The sequence below is a fragment of the Eucalyptus grandis genome, chromosome 2 (genome assembly GCF_016545825.1).
Source record: "Eucalyptus grandis isolate ANBG69807.140 chromosome 2, ASM1654582v1, whole genome shotgun sequence".
Lineage (NCBI taxonomy): Eukaryota > Viridiplantae > Streptophyta > Magnoliopsida > Myrtales > Myrtaceae > Eucalyptus > Eucalyptus grandis.
The window spans coordinates 34,030,030-34,044,319 of NC_052613.1; the positions used below are offsets into that span (position 1 = coordinate 34,030,030).

The 14,290-nt window shown below is 39.9% G+C and overlaps 1 pseudogene; it reads left to right on the plus strand.

The window, feature by feature from the left end:
• Positions 1–3,213: 3,213 nt before the first annotated feature.
• LOC108955814 lies at positions 3,214–14,031 on the plus strand (annotated as a pseudogene).
• The last annotated feature ends 259 nt before the right edge of the window (positions 14,032–14,290 follow it).

Here is a 14,290-nt window from a genome sequence, read left to right on the forward strand (position 1 = left end):
TAGATATAGTGCCAATATCTTCCCAGTATCGTATTAATGGATTCCCTCACTCCTTTTTTTTTTTCTCCTTTTTGAAAAGGCCATTATTAATGTTCCATGAAAATTCTGGCATTTAAGAATCAGGAAAATTCAGGGAAACAATATGATAATTGCAACCAAACCGTGAGTATATTGCATGTTATGCGAATGAAAATAATTTGCTTGCTCATCTCGATCGCAGTTTAAAGTAGAGTTCAGCAAGATCTATCAAATTGAATAACTCAACGATCGATCATGTTAACTTAAATTAATTTTGATTTCATACATCTAATTTAGTTCGTGTTGCATGCATTACGTGGGTAACTACATAAGTCATGAAAAATGGATAAGGATTTTCAAATCTTGGAAGTTAAAATTGCTTTTCTGCAAGCATCTTTCTCTACTTTAATGAATTATACAATTAATATCGTCAATGAAGTTAGACACCTTTACTTTAATATATTAATTCATTGTATGGTATATACACTTCATAAATCACAGGACTAGCCGGAGTCATTATGCGTTCCAAAACCTATCCATCTGTCAAAGACAAACAAGAGAGATACCATGACCTGGATATCCAAAGGCAAGGGTATATGTAGTTTTTTCCATAATGATTTAGATACAATCTACCGATCAAATTAGCGTATGAAATACGCAGATATTTGCTTTGTTCTACCAATGATTATTTTACCATGCACGACATATAATTTTGATAAAGATCAAGGTCAAGCAACAAGTAACGAAGATGAAATAGTATCATATGCCCATACTAAAAGTCCATAACTTTTATATAATACTTATTTTAGTGCTAAAATTTCTCATCGAATCACTTCAATGTTAAATCAGAAAAAAAAAAAAAAGATTACTTAAGTAACTCATGACGAATTCCAACCGTTGGTCCCATGTGGCCTTTTTTTAATGAAAGTCTAATGCCTACGTGGCTATCTAATAAAAAATGAAGTCCGATATAGACGAGGACTTGGCTTAAAACTCTCTCTCTCATCTAAGAATAGAGATCACTTGGCTTGAAGGTCAAGCTCTCAGGAAGAAAAAATTCATCTTCAATGGCGACCAACCCCAAGCAAATCGACCCGAAAAGCAATTTCTATAGCTCCGACTCCACCTTCTACAGAAAGCACAACTCATTCCCTTCTTGCCCATCCTCTCCCTCAACATGACCACCTTCATCTCTTCCTATTCGCACCGCAGCTCCACTGTCTTCATTGATGCCTCCTCCGAATTCCACATCCCCTTTCGCGAGCTCTAATACTCCGACTACTACCTCGCCTCCTGCCTTTCTGCCGCAGGCATCCGCAAGGGTGACGTCGTCCTCCTCTTCTCCCCCAACTCCATCTCCTTCCTTAAAAATCCCATTGTAAAAATTATTCAAGTGAGGCAAAATCACACAAATGAAGCAAAAGACCTCTTTCGCAAGTTTCAGTTATTAATTTTGCCCCAATCCATGATTGAGAGGTTAGGATTTGAAGAAAGGTTGAATTTAAGGGCAATCATGTGTTAAACAACGTCATTGAGGGCTATTAACGCTGATTGGGCCACCAACAAGCCATGTCAATGGGAAGAAATGTTAGGATAGTGTTGTCAGATTTTCAGCATCTCAATTCAGAGTTGACACTTAATAATTGTTTTTTTTTTTCAAATAGTGAAACATAAGTGACTTAACAAAAAGTTATGGCATCAAAGCGAGCGGTGTAAGAAAATTATGACACTTCTAATTTTCTTTTCCTGGTTTTAGGAGATTATGCCCTCTTTCTTTTTCTCTATGTATATTCCATCTACTTAGCGTTGCACTTTTCTTAAATAAATCAAAAGGTGCATATGATGACCCAAGTACGGCGTGATGTCCTCAGCTGTTTTTGCTTTACTTATGATTAACCTCCCTAATGTTGTTTATTACAAGAGAATTTGGATTATTTAGAGGAATCTTTTGCCGTCTTCTCTTGTCATTAAGTCGCCATCTTCGACCTCCATTGTATGGTCGGGGGTGGCCATAATACGTTAGGAAATCTCGGTTTACACAATGATCTAACCACAAGAAAACTCGGTTTTTGGCCGGATATTTGGAAAAAAGAAGCCTTTGACTTTCTTTAATTTGAATAGATTCAGCAATGCTAACTAAAGATTTCTGCTATTTAACTTATTAACACGATTTCAACAAGGTTATTAGCGGGCAAAGCGAAATCAAACAAAGGACAATTTGCGCCAACACCATCAACAACGGAACGACTCATTACTAGATTATTTGGAGCCTTAGCATAATAAATTAGCATCTTCAACACTAAAAATATAATCCCTAACAATCAGATGTTGAAGGCAAGAGATTAACTAGCATAATTAAGTTCTTTTTAATCATCACTTATCTTCCATATACATGTTTATCGAAATATGTTTGTCCAAATATGATTTGTCTCTAATCATGCCCACTGAAGTTGGCAAAGATGGAGGCTTTTGTTTACACACTTCCCTTAGGAGAATATATGACCTTGATGAAACGTGGAGCTTATTATACTAGATTCCCTCTACCGCACCAGACACCTCCTGGACATGTCAAATGTATACCAATCTCCATGCATCGTCACCTACTTCATCTGGCCCACGAAAACCTAAAATATCATTGGAGGATTACTCTTATCACACCTACATTTTGGTCAAGGATTTGACTCGTTTCACTCGTTGTAGGAGGCAACGCTGATCGCTAATGCAAGGAGTGGACATGGTCTCTCACTAACGGACATAGCAAGTCAAGCCAAGACGTTTGAGAACTAAGGCCTAGATATGTAGGATGCCGCCTGCATGTTCACTTGCATTAGTTCTCCAGATCTCCATCATTTGGTCTTTCTCTCTCTCTCTCTCTCTCTCTAAAGAAGAAGAGGAAGAACAATGTGCTTTGTTTTAATTTATGAGGAAGTGCCTCGTCGTCATAAGCTCTTTTTGAGAATTTGAGGTGAATATTTTCATGAGCTTCGACTGAGCACTAGCGGGACTAAGCATGACTCATTTGGTCATCTGTCTATTCATTCAAACTTTTGGAGTTAGCATGTTAGCTCTCAATTAGAATTTTGCATCAAGATTTGGCTACCGATTACTTGATACAGAACAAGAATAAGACCTAGAAGGCGAGGAATAGCTCTAGGAAATATGGAGGGATTCGAACGAGCGCAATCGTGGAGGCAAACGAGCCGAAACATGAGCTGGAGCCTAAGCAGGAGCAAGAGCAAGACTAATTGGGGCATGGACACCGTGTTTGCTGGTGCTAGGCAATCGAGTCGGACAAGTCGCATCGATGAAGACGAGGAAGCTCTCAAATGGGCCGCGATTGAGAGATTGCCGACGTATGACTGGCTACGGACGAGCATTATCCAAACTTTCGTCTTGAACGATGAGCAGAACTGCGAACAGAAGTTGATGGTGGATGTGAGGAAGATGGACCTGAATGATAGGCAGCAGTTCATTGATAGGATCTTCAAAGTGGCTGAAGAAGATAATGAGAGGTTCTTGAGGAAGCTTAGAAACAGGATTGACAAGTAAGTTCCCTTTCACTTTTGAATTGGATGCAAATGAAATGCTTCACGAAATATTTTAGCCCCACTTTTCTCAGCTAGGCTTGCAATGACATTGGTTCAATCTTATTTTCTCTTTCTTTATGAGAGATATATTATGATGAGTCATGACATTGTTCTTGTTCATTTAGTGATCTCTTCCAGCAATGCAGATGAACATGACCAAAGGAATGGCCGGCCAACCTCTGATTTGATAACGCATATCGTTGGTTCAAATTTTGGTTTTCTATTGCGATGATTTTGTGTTGATTGTGAATGCATAGAGCTCATGTGCATATCCAGACTACTAGAGGTGGGGGGATGACAGTGACATGCGTTGCCTTCTTTATTAACTCATGCATATCAGGACTTTTGATTTGTGTAATAGTACTGTTTCGTTAGAATTTGACTGCTCATAACTGTTCACAATATAACTGCTCATGAGTTGTTTCGGCCAGCCTTCACACCTCCGGAAGCTTTCAATTTCATATCTTCACATCGCCATTACTTCTCATTTCTACATGGATGCTAAATTAGATGAATAATTTTGTCATTCTATCTACGGTTACAAGAAGTTATCCATAAGAAACTCAAATATTCGAAAATATCACTATTAAGTAGTTACAGGTCAATATTAGTCGATGACTTCATCCCGAAATAACTTGCTTGGTTGTCAATACTTTTTAACTTGTCGACATTTATTTAAAAGAGCTAGGATTTTCGAAGACATCACTATTCATGGTTCTTTTTATTGATGACTACTGCTATTCACCATTTTACTCTCATTGGCTTAGACTATCACTAGCACATAATAATAAAAAGTTGGTATTTTTTGTGTGTGAACAAAAACAAGTGTTTAGTACAAGCACTCCTGTCGGTTGTAAAAAGGGACGAGAAAGTGACATGCATCGCCTTCTTTATCAACCCATATGAATATTTTAAGATATGCACATAGTGATTTAGCTAAGGCCGGGTCATGCTTCTCCATATATAATTTATTGATGTATATGCCGCCGATTGACTTTGTTTGTAATAGAATGACTGACATCCCACCCTGTTGACAAGGTCAGCTGCTAAGGACTAGGCCCATAAGGAAAAGAAGTAGTCAACTCAGCCAATTAATTAATCATGAATTAATGTGAATTACATTTGAATATTTGTCTTGTAATTGATTTGACTCGGATGATTGTTTGCAGGGTGGGGATCCAACTTCCGACGGTGGAGGTGAGATTTGAGCATCTAAATGTGGTAGCAGCTTGTTACGTCGGAAGCAGAGCTCTTCCAACACTCACCAATGTTGCCCTAAACATGGCTGAATCAGCTCTCGGATTGGCTGGGATTAGACGGGCCAAGAGGACAAAACTCACCATCCTCAAAGATGTCTCTGGCATTGTCAAGCCATCGAGGTAAACCAAAGGACATCACCCCAAAAAGAATTCTACTAAATTAAGGAAATTATTGTTAGGATTTAATTAATCGGTTCGGATTGTGTTTTTAAAACACTGACTTCTTGGTTGGACATTTCTTATGACTTAGTTACAGGATGAACCTCCTATTAGGTCCACCATCCTCAGGGAAGACTACACTTTTGCTGGCTCTGGCAGGAAAATTGGACACAACCTTGAAGGTAAAGACTGAACTTGGATAAACTCTCTTGACCCTATTGAGGATTTATAAACTGGTTAATAAGATAAGTGTGAGGCCGAAAAATAGATTGTGAAATTGTCATGATTGAGCAGGTTGGAGGGGAAATATCATACAATGGGTACAGGCTCAATGAATTTGTGCCGCAAAAGACATCTGCATATATCAGCCAAAATGATGTGCATTTGGGTGTGTTGACCGTGAAAGAAACCCTAGATTTCTCTGCAAGGTGCCAAGGAGTTGGAACTGGATATGGTAAATTTTGATTTTATTAAATAATTATCGAATTAATAATGTATTCTTTTTTGTTAAGAAGTTTGCTTAAATATATATGACCCATGATTGTATTTTAGTAAGTTGGTTTTTCTTGTCACAGAGCTGCTCTCTGAGCTAGCAAAGAGGGAAAAAGATGCTGGGATTTTCCCAGAGCCAGAGGTTGATCTTTTCATGAAGGTAATGAAGTTCAATATCTCTTCAGCTTTCAAACTACTTTTAATCCCGTGGTCACCGCATTTTAATATTAAGAAATTCTTGATTCCTGATGATTGAATTATTATTTTCCTCACAGGCCACAGCCATGAAAGGTGTTGAGAGCAGTTTGATTACAGATTACACCTTGAAGGTAAGCCAAACGTTAAGTATGCAATCACTTTCTGGCAAATTTTGAAATTTTATACTTGTTGGAAGCAGTCTTTTTTTTTTTTTTTTTCTTTTCCCTGAATTTCTTCAATTGGTTGGTTCGCTTGCAAGTTGCCTGGTATTCTGGGATCTTTAAGAAAGAGGAAGAGGAAATCAATAAAGATTTCATCTTTACTTAATTGACTATAAAAGAGTACATGGATGGCTCTATTTGTAAAAATGAAAGACACCCAAAACCCCTAATTACCTTATTTATGACCACCCACTAACTATTTAGTAATATTCATAACTATTCTTCAACATGGCCAAGCTTTTTTATTTGATTCTAGATCTTTTTGTTGGATCATAAGGCATATGAGCTAACTAGATTATCAATCTGTCCAACCACATGGAAATAAGTGAATTTAGGTCCTTTTCAATTTCTCACCTTGGTTAAGATTCATTTTCCTGTTTGTTAAAAATCATAGCAAATTGCTGATCATGAACGCGTTCATCATGATGCACCTTTGGAGACTTTGATTTATTGTAGGTGCACTCAGAAACAGACTCTGCCTTAATCCGCGGGAATTGTTAAAGTTGATGAACCCTCAATAGTACTAGGCAGTTTCTCTACATAAATGACCTCTTCCAATCTCACTATGTCTGTTTTTTTGCCTCTTTTTTCCATCAATATAAGAAACAGATCTTAGGGCTCGACATATGCCGAGATACAATTGTCGGAGACGAAATGCAGCGTGGGATATCCAGTGGACAGAAGAAGAGAGTAACGACAGGTTTTATTTTTAGCACCTCTTAGTATAATTCCTTCTAATTATCGACTCCATGTCCGTGTTTAATGAGCCAGAATAAGAAGTCATTGACAATTTACTGTGACCGTGCCTGCAAAAAGATAAACTTCCATGAAGCAATATTCGTTAAACTAATAACAAGCCCCCAAGATCATTATGGAAGAAGTAACTAATATGCTCAAATTCTTGTAAATACAAGAGAGATGATTGTCGGGCCTACAAAAACATTGTTCATGGATGAGATATCAACTGGCCTCGACACTTCGACAACATACCAAATTGTGAAATGCTTGCAACAAGTGGCTTATCTCACTGATGCCACAATCTTAATGTCGTTGCTGCAACCTGCACCGGAGGTGTTCGATTTGTTTGACGATATCATTCTCTTATCAGAAGGCCAGATTGTGTACCAGGACCATGTGACATTCTGAAATTCGACCCCGTATTGATAAAGTGAAATGGGCATTTCGTCGACATGCCTATGGTCTTTTTTTCTCTAAGTTGATCACTCACGAGTTAACTAATCTATTGAGTGAAGCCGTTAAGGGATGTATCCGCGGTAAAATCCCTAAAAGCTATCTAATTAGTTAGATTGGGCTAAAATCACGTCTGAACGATTCTAACCACAACATTGAATTTGATTTCGGGAATCGAATATTCAAGCGTGTTATAATTCATTTTTAGGATCCTATCTCATCGTCCGTCAAATTATTGACAAGTTCGAAATTTCGGGAAAAAAATTATTGAAGAAAAATTGAAAATCGAAAGAAATTAAAAGAGAAAGGGAAAATAATAGAAGTAATTTGAATAGTAGGATTTTTTTTACTATTTGATTACTTTTTTTTATTTTCTCTCTCTTCCCCTTCGTGCGAACTCCCCCTCCCTCCACCGACTGCCCCCTGATGTCTTCCACTTTGCTTCTCTTTTATTTTACTTTTCAACCTCATCTCTCCTCTCTCTCTCTTATTTTCTTCTATCTCTCTCCCCCTCACCGTTCGAACGAAGACAGAAGCAACAGCGCCGAAAGAAGAGGAAGACCGGAGAAGCTCGCCGTCTGCTCCACCGCCCGCCGTTCACGCGTCCTCCACAATTGTCAAGTTGCTGTGTGTCTCTCTTCATGCCAGTCCAGCCGCCTCTGTCCGACCTCGTGAGCGGCTGAGCAGGCCGCCGTGCAACCTCACGGACTGCCACCTGCCTTCTCGACTCTTCTCCGCCCCCAACCATCTCTATTTCCCCCTGTTTTGCAACCAAACCAGCAACCACCGAGTGGGTTTCCAGCCCCTTTGGGGCCCGCTTTTGGCTGTTTCCGGGCCTCGAACCCGAGACCCACTTTGGGGTTTATTGTTCCTCGCGTCGCCCCGTCGGATTGATCCGATTTGCGCGCGATTCCGGTGAGTAATCTCACTAATCCATGCTTAGTGGGCTAATTATACTTAATGATTGTTTATTTTTATTTAATTAGGTTTAGGTGGTTAGATTAGTGTTTATTAGTTAATTGTGATGCAAATTAGACAAATTGAATGTGTATTTAGCAAGTAGACATGGTCTACTATTTATTGAGGGTAGCTTAGGATTTTTCCGACCCTTTATTGGACTTCAATTTGACAATTCGGGCCTAAGTGGAATTTTTGGTATTTAAACATTATTTTTCGGAATTAAATTAATTAATTATTTATTTTTCGAAAATTCAACTACGATGGTCAGTCACCGGAATATTATGATGATGATCGTGGTGAAGTCCGTTATTAATTAATTAATATTATAAATTCAATTTAGCTCAAAATAAAGCCCGATTAAATAAACGAACCCGATTAAATAAACGAACTCATCACGATCATCAACATAATATTCCGGTCATTGGTCATCTCAGTTGAATTTTCGAAAAATAAATAATTGATTAATTTAATTCCAAAAAATAATATTTAAATACAAAAAATTATACTTAAGCCCGAATTATCAAATTGAAGCCCGATAAAGGGTTGGAAAAATCCCGAGCTACCCTCAATAAATAGTAGACCATGTCTACTTGCTAAATACACATTCAATTTGTCTAATTTGCATCACAATTAACTAATAAACACTAATCTAACCACCTAAACATAATTAAATAAAACTAAACATCCATTAAGTATAATTAGCCCACTAAGCATGGATTAGTGAGATTACTCACCGGAATCGCGAGCAAATCGGATCAATCCGACGGGAGCGACGCGAGGAACAATAAACTCCAAAGCGGGTCTCGCGTTCAGGGCTCGGAAACGGCCCAAAAGCGGGCCCAAAGGGGCTGGAAACCCACTCGGTGGTTGCTGGTTTGGTTGCAAAACAGGGGGAAACAGAGATGGTTGGGGGCGGAGAAGGGTCGGGAAGGTAGGTGGCGGTCCGGTGAGGCTGCACGGCAACTCCGACGGCCTGCTCAGCCGCTCACGGTGGCTGGAACGAGGTCGGACAGAGGCGGCTGGAGGCTCGACGGCGCTGGACTGGCGTGAAGAGAGACGCACAGCAGCTCGGCGGTTGTGGAGGACGTGTGAACGGCGGAACAGCAGCGGGCGATGGAGCAGACGGCGGTCCGGCGAGCTGCTCCGGTCTTCCTCTTCTCTCGGCGCTGCTGCTTCTGTTTCTGCTTCTGTCTTCGTTCGAACGGTGAGGGGGAGAGAGAGTACCGAGAGATAGAAGAAGATAAGAGAGAGAGAGAGGAGAGATAAAGGAGGTTGAAAAAGTCAAAAAGTAAAATAAAAGAGAAGCAAAGTGGAAGACAGCAGGGGGCAGTCGGTGGAGGGAGGGGGAGTTCGCACTAAGGAGAGGAGAGAAGAGAGAGAAAAAGAAAATAAAAAAATAGTAATCAAATAGTTAAAAAAATCCTACTATTCAAATTACTTCTATTATTTTTCCCTTTCTCTTTTTAATTTCTTCTAATCTTCAATTTTTTTCTCCGATAATTTCTTTCCCGAAATTTCGAACTCGTCAATAATTTGACGGACGATGAGACAGGATCTTAAAAATGAATTATAACACACTCGAATATTCGATTCCCGAAATCGAATTTAATTTCGTGGTTAGAATCGTTCAGACGTGATTTTAGCCCAATCCAACTAATTAGGTAGCTTTTAGAGATTTTACCACGGATACATCCCCTTAACGGCTTCAGCCAATAAGTTAGTTAACTCGTGAGTGATCAGCTCAGAGAAAAAAGATCATAAGCATGTCGACGAAAGCCCATTTAACTTTATCGAAACGGGATCGAATTTCAGGATGTCACAGACCACGAGAACACATTCTTGAGTTCTTCGAGCAATGCGCGTTTAGGTGCCTTGAGAGAAAGGGTACTGCTGATTTCTGGCATGAGGTAAAAAAGAAAATCAGCAACATTGATATGGTTAATTTAACTGCTTTTGCTGCATTTTGTGCTGCAACTTTGAGTGTCATTATATGGTAGAATGATCATTGGTCAGGTTAGGTCGATGTCTAGGACCTTCACGTGAATTATTGTTAAGCAGGTTCAAAATGTGCTAGACTTAGGCTGCTTTAGATATGTATATTAGGCAAAAGTGAAGTTATCAAGCCATGTCTGATATTGTCCCCCCGTGAATCTGACGGTCTAGCTTGATGGGTGCTACTACAACAGGTTACCTCAAAAAAGGACCAAGAGCAATACTGGGCAGACAAAACCAAACTGTACAGGTACATATCAGTCAGCGAGTTCATCAACAGATTCAAGCAATTCCATGTCGGCATGAGGCTCCACATTGAGCTCTCCATCCCGTTTGATAGGAGCAGGAATCACCAAGCGGCTCTAGTCTTCACGAAATACTCTGTCCCTATGATGAGCTAGTTAAAGCCTGTTTTGACAGGGAATGGCTGCTGATTAAAAAAAATGCATTCGTGTACATTTTCAAGACCTTCCAGAGCATGATCTTGGCAATCACTGGGTCAACGGTGTTCATTAGGAGCAGGATGCACACTCAGAACGAAATGGATGGGCAACTGTATATCGGTGCTCTCCTATTCTCGATGATCATCAACATGTTCAATGGTTTTGCTGAGCTAAGCATGGCTATTATGAGGCTTCCAGTCTTCTATAAGCAGAGAGACCTTCTGTTTCACCCTCCTTGGACCTTCACATTGCCTAATTTCTTGGTGACGATTCCCATGTCCGTGATTGAGTCCGTCGTTTGGATGGTCATTATATACTACTCCATGGGATTTGCACCTGAAGCTAGCAGGTATGTCAGATGAAGTTGCAGAAGCATCACTCGGAGCCTTTATGATATCACCATAAGTTGCGAGGATCAATTGCTTCTTGCCTACGTTAAAGTTGTGGGGGAGTTTGCAATGTCCTTCCTGACTTTGGCTCTTAACAATCTACCCCCAAAAAGTCTACAGATCATTCGATCTAACAAGCTAGTTTCTCACTCAGTTTTAGCCATCATAGGAATGATAATTCTCAAGAGCTCCTTCTTGATTAAGGAAAATAGCTCAGGTCATTTAGTTTGGAAGAATCGTTTAGTGTTGCTTTTCCTGCAGGAATGTATCGTTTTTACCTGAAATTCGGTACTGTTAATTGATAAAGCAGGCAGACTTTCTATTGGTTTGCAGTTACTTAGGAACGTCATGGCCATATATAGCAAAAGTTGAATTTTATTGGAGATTGCTGCCATTCTTTCCTTGAGGCAAGAATGCAATTGACCCTGAATCTTACTGCACAATGATAAAATTCATTAATCACACTAGACTTCAAGGAATGACACCTCAAAGTAATGTACTAAATGACCATACTTCGGTTTTACTACTTGCGGATTCTGCAAGCAACTTCTATTAATATTCTTGATCCAACAAATGGCTGCTGGGCTATTTCGATTCATATCAGGCGATTGTAGGACCATGATCATTGCTAGCACAGGTGTCTCTTTAATCCTTCTCCTTGTGTTTTTGCTTGGAGGTTTCATTATTCCTCGAGGTAAGGGTTCCATAAAAGAAAAAGGACATAAACTGCTCTTTAAAAGAATAGGTCCTGACTAGTACTTAGCAAGCAAGGTGTAGTGATGGCAGAGAGCTAAGAGCTTGTTCGGAGATGGCAGGTAATATGCCTAGTTGGTGGAAGTGGGGTTACTGGGCATCGCCCTTAACTTATGCTTTCAATGCCATTGCTGTGAATGAGATTACTGGTGAAATTTAGTAATTTTATCTTGAAATTGTCATGCTGCCAGATTTTTGTTGATGAAGTGATGGAATTGGTAGAATTGGATAATCTAAAGGATGCACTAGTTGGTCTTCCAGGAATCACGGGTCTACAGAACAGAGGAAAAGATTGGCTATAGCAGTAGAGCTTGTTGCTAATCCATCCATAATATTCATGGATGAGCCAACATCAGGTCTTGATGCACGAGCTGCCGCTATTGTTATGAGGACAGTGAGGAACACGGTGGATACCGGTCGGACTGTAATCTGCACGATTCATTGGCCTAGCATTGACATCTTCGAAGCCTTTGATGAGGTAACTAATTTGAAACTTCTGCTCCTTTCGTTCTGTACAAGCGAGCAATGACTATTAAAATATATATATATATAATTTATTTTTTTGAGCAAAAAAATACATATATTTAACTGGATTATCTTTGCTTCAGCTACTGCTGATGAAGAGAGGAGGGCAAGCGATATATTCTGGTGTGCAAATTTCATTTTACACATCTGGTGTGATACATATTGACAAGTCAGAAACATGTGGTCTCACTATCCTATTTACTAATTTCAGTCTATTCCTAGAGTCCCGAAAATCAAGGAGAAATACAATCTGGCAACTTGGATGCTCGAGGTGAGCTTGATAGCAGCTGAAATGCAGCTCAAGATGGACTTTGCTGAGCATTACAAATCGTCTGTCCTTGTTCAAGTAAGTAAAGCACTGAGACTTGAGATCAAACTAAATCCTTTCCATGTTTTCAATGAATACTTTTTGGCTGACCTGCTAAAATTATATGCCTTTGTGCAGGAGGAACAAGGAACTAGCGAAGGAGCTGAGTATGCCACCTCCAGGAGCCAAGGATCTGTATTTCCTGACCCAATACTCGCAGTCCTCATGGGGACAGTTCAAATCTTGTCTGTGGAAACAATGGTGGACTTACTGGAGAAGTCCTGACTATAACCTTGTGAGATACTGTTTCACATTATCATGCGTCCTAATGGTGGGGACAATATTCTGGAGGGTCGGCACCAGAAGGTACGTGCCTTCATGCCCTACTGAGTAAACTTTCGACGATGTGGTCTTTCTTAGAACTGCGAGGTTAAAATTGATGTTTCATCCAATTTATGCTTTGCTTCGTTATATCACCGTCCAGGGAAGATCAGTCTGATCTGACCACGATTATCGGAGCTATGTACACTGCGGTCTTGTTTGTCGGCATTAATAATTGTTCTACCGTACAACCTGTGATAGCTGTCGAGAGAACTGTGTTTTATCAAGAAAGAGCGGCCGGAATGTATTCTCCTCTGCCTTACGCAATGGCACAGGTAGAATCCACTGCTAAGTTATAACTCAATTCTTTACTGGCGATACATCTTCACTCAATTCATTAAACTTTAGCAATCCGCCATGTGCAGGTGATATGCGAATTGCCGTATGTGCTCTTTCAGACCGCATATTACGCGGTGATTGTGTATGCAATGGTCTGCTTCGCGTGGAGAGTGGCAAAATTCTTCTGGTTCTTCTTCATCTGCTTCTTCTCCTTCCTCTACTACACATACTACGGCATGATGACAGTTTCCCTCATGCCCAACCAGCAAGTCGCCACCATCTTTGCTGCTGCTTTCTATGGTCTTTTCAATCTTTTTTCTGGATTCTTCATCCCAAGACCAGTGAGTTCACTTTACTCCTCGATCTTTTATAACCATCGGGTTATACGTGCCCATGCTGAACATGTCAATTTGTCCTCAATTATTTTCAGAGGATACCGAAATTGTGGGTGTGGTACTACTGGATCTGTCCCGTGGCATGGACCGTGTATGGATGCATAGTGTCACAGTATGGTGATGTCGATGACAAGATCAAGGTCCCTGGCCAAGCTGACCAACCCATCAAGCAATACATTCAAGATACTTTTGGGTATGACCCGAACTTCATGGGACCTGTTGCTGGAGTCCTGGTTGCTTTCACAGTCTTCATATTTGCTTATTGCATCAAAGCACTCAACTTCCAGATGAGATGAGGCTATGTTGATGCTCTTGAAGATGAAGGCAAGTTCTTGCTCTGATCATATACATGTAAAACATGGACACAAAATGCAGCCCGGTAAGATTCTGCAAGGCATTGATTGATTTTGAGAGAAAGATTAGGCTATGACCCCCTACTGGCTTCAGATGCATAGAAAAATGCAGAAGTTAGCAAGTTTAGAGGATAATGCGCAAAATGTAAAGAATTTTCGTAGATAAACTTGCAAATTGGTCAAATTTTGAAAAGGTCACAGTTGCTTTCCGGGCGAACTTTATAGATGCAGACGCAACATCTTCCTAGCATCATATTAATGGATTCCCTCACTCTTTTTCCTTTATGAAAAGGTCGATATTCATGTTCCATGAAAGTTCTGCCATGTAAGAATCAGGAAAATTCAGAGAAAAAAATATGATAATTCCAACAAAACTGTGAAAAATTTG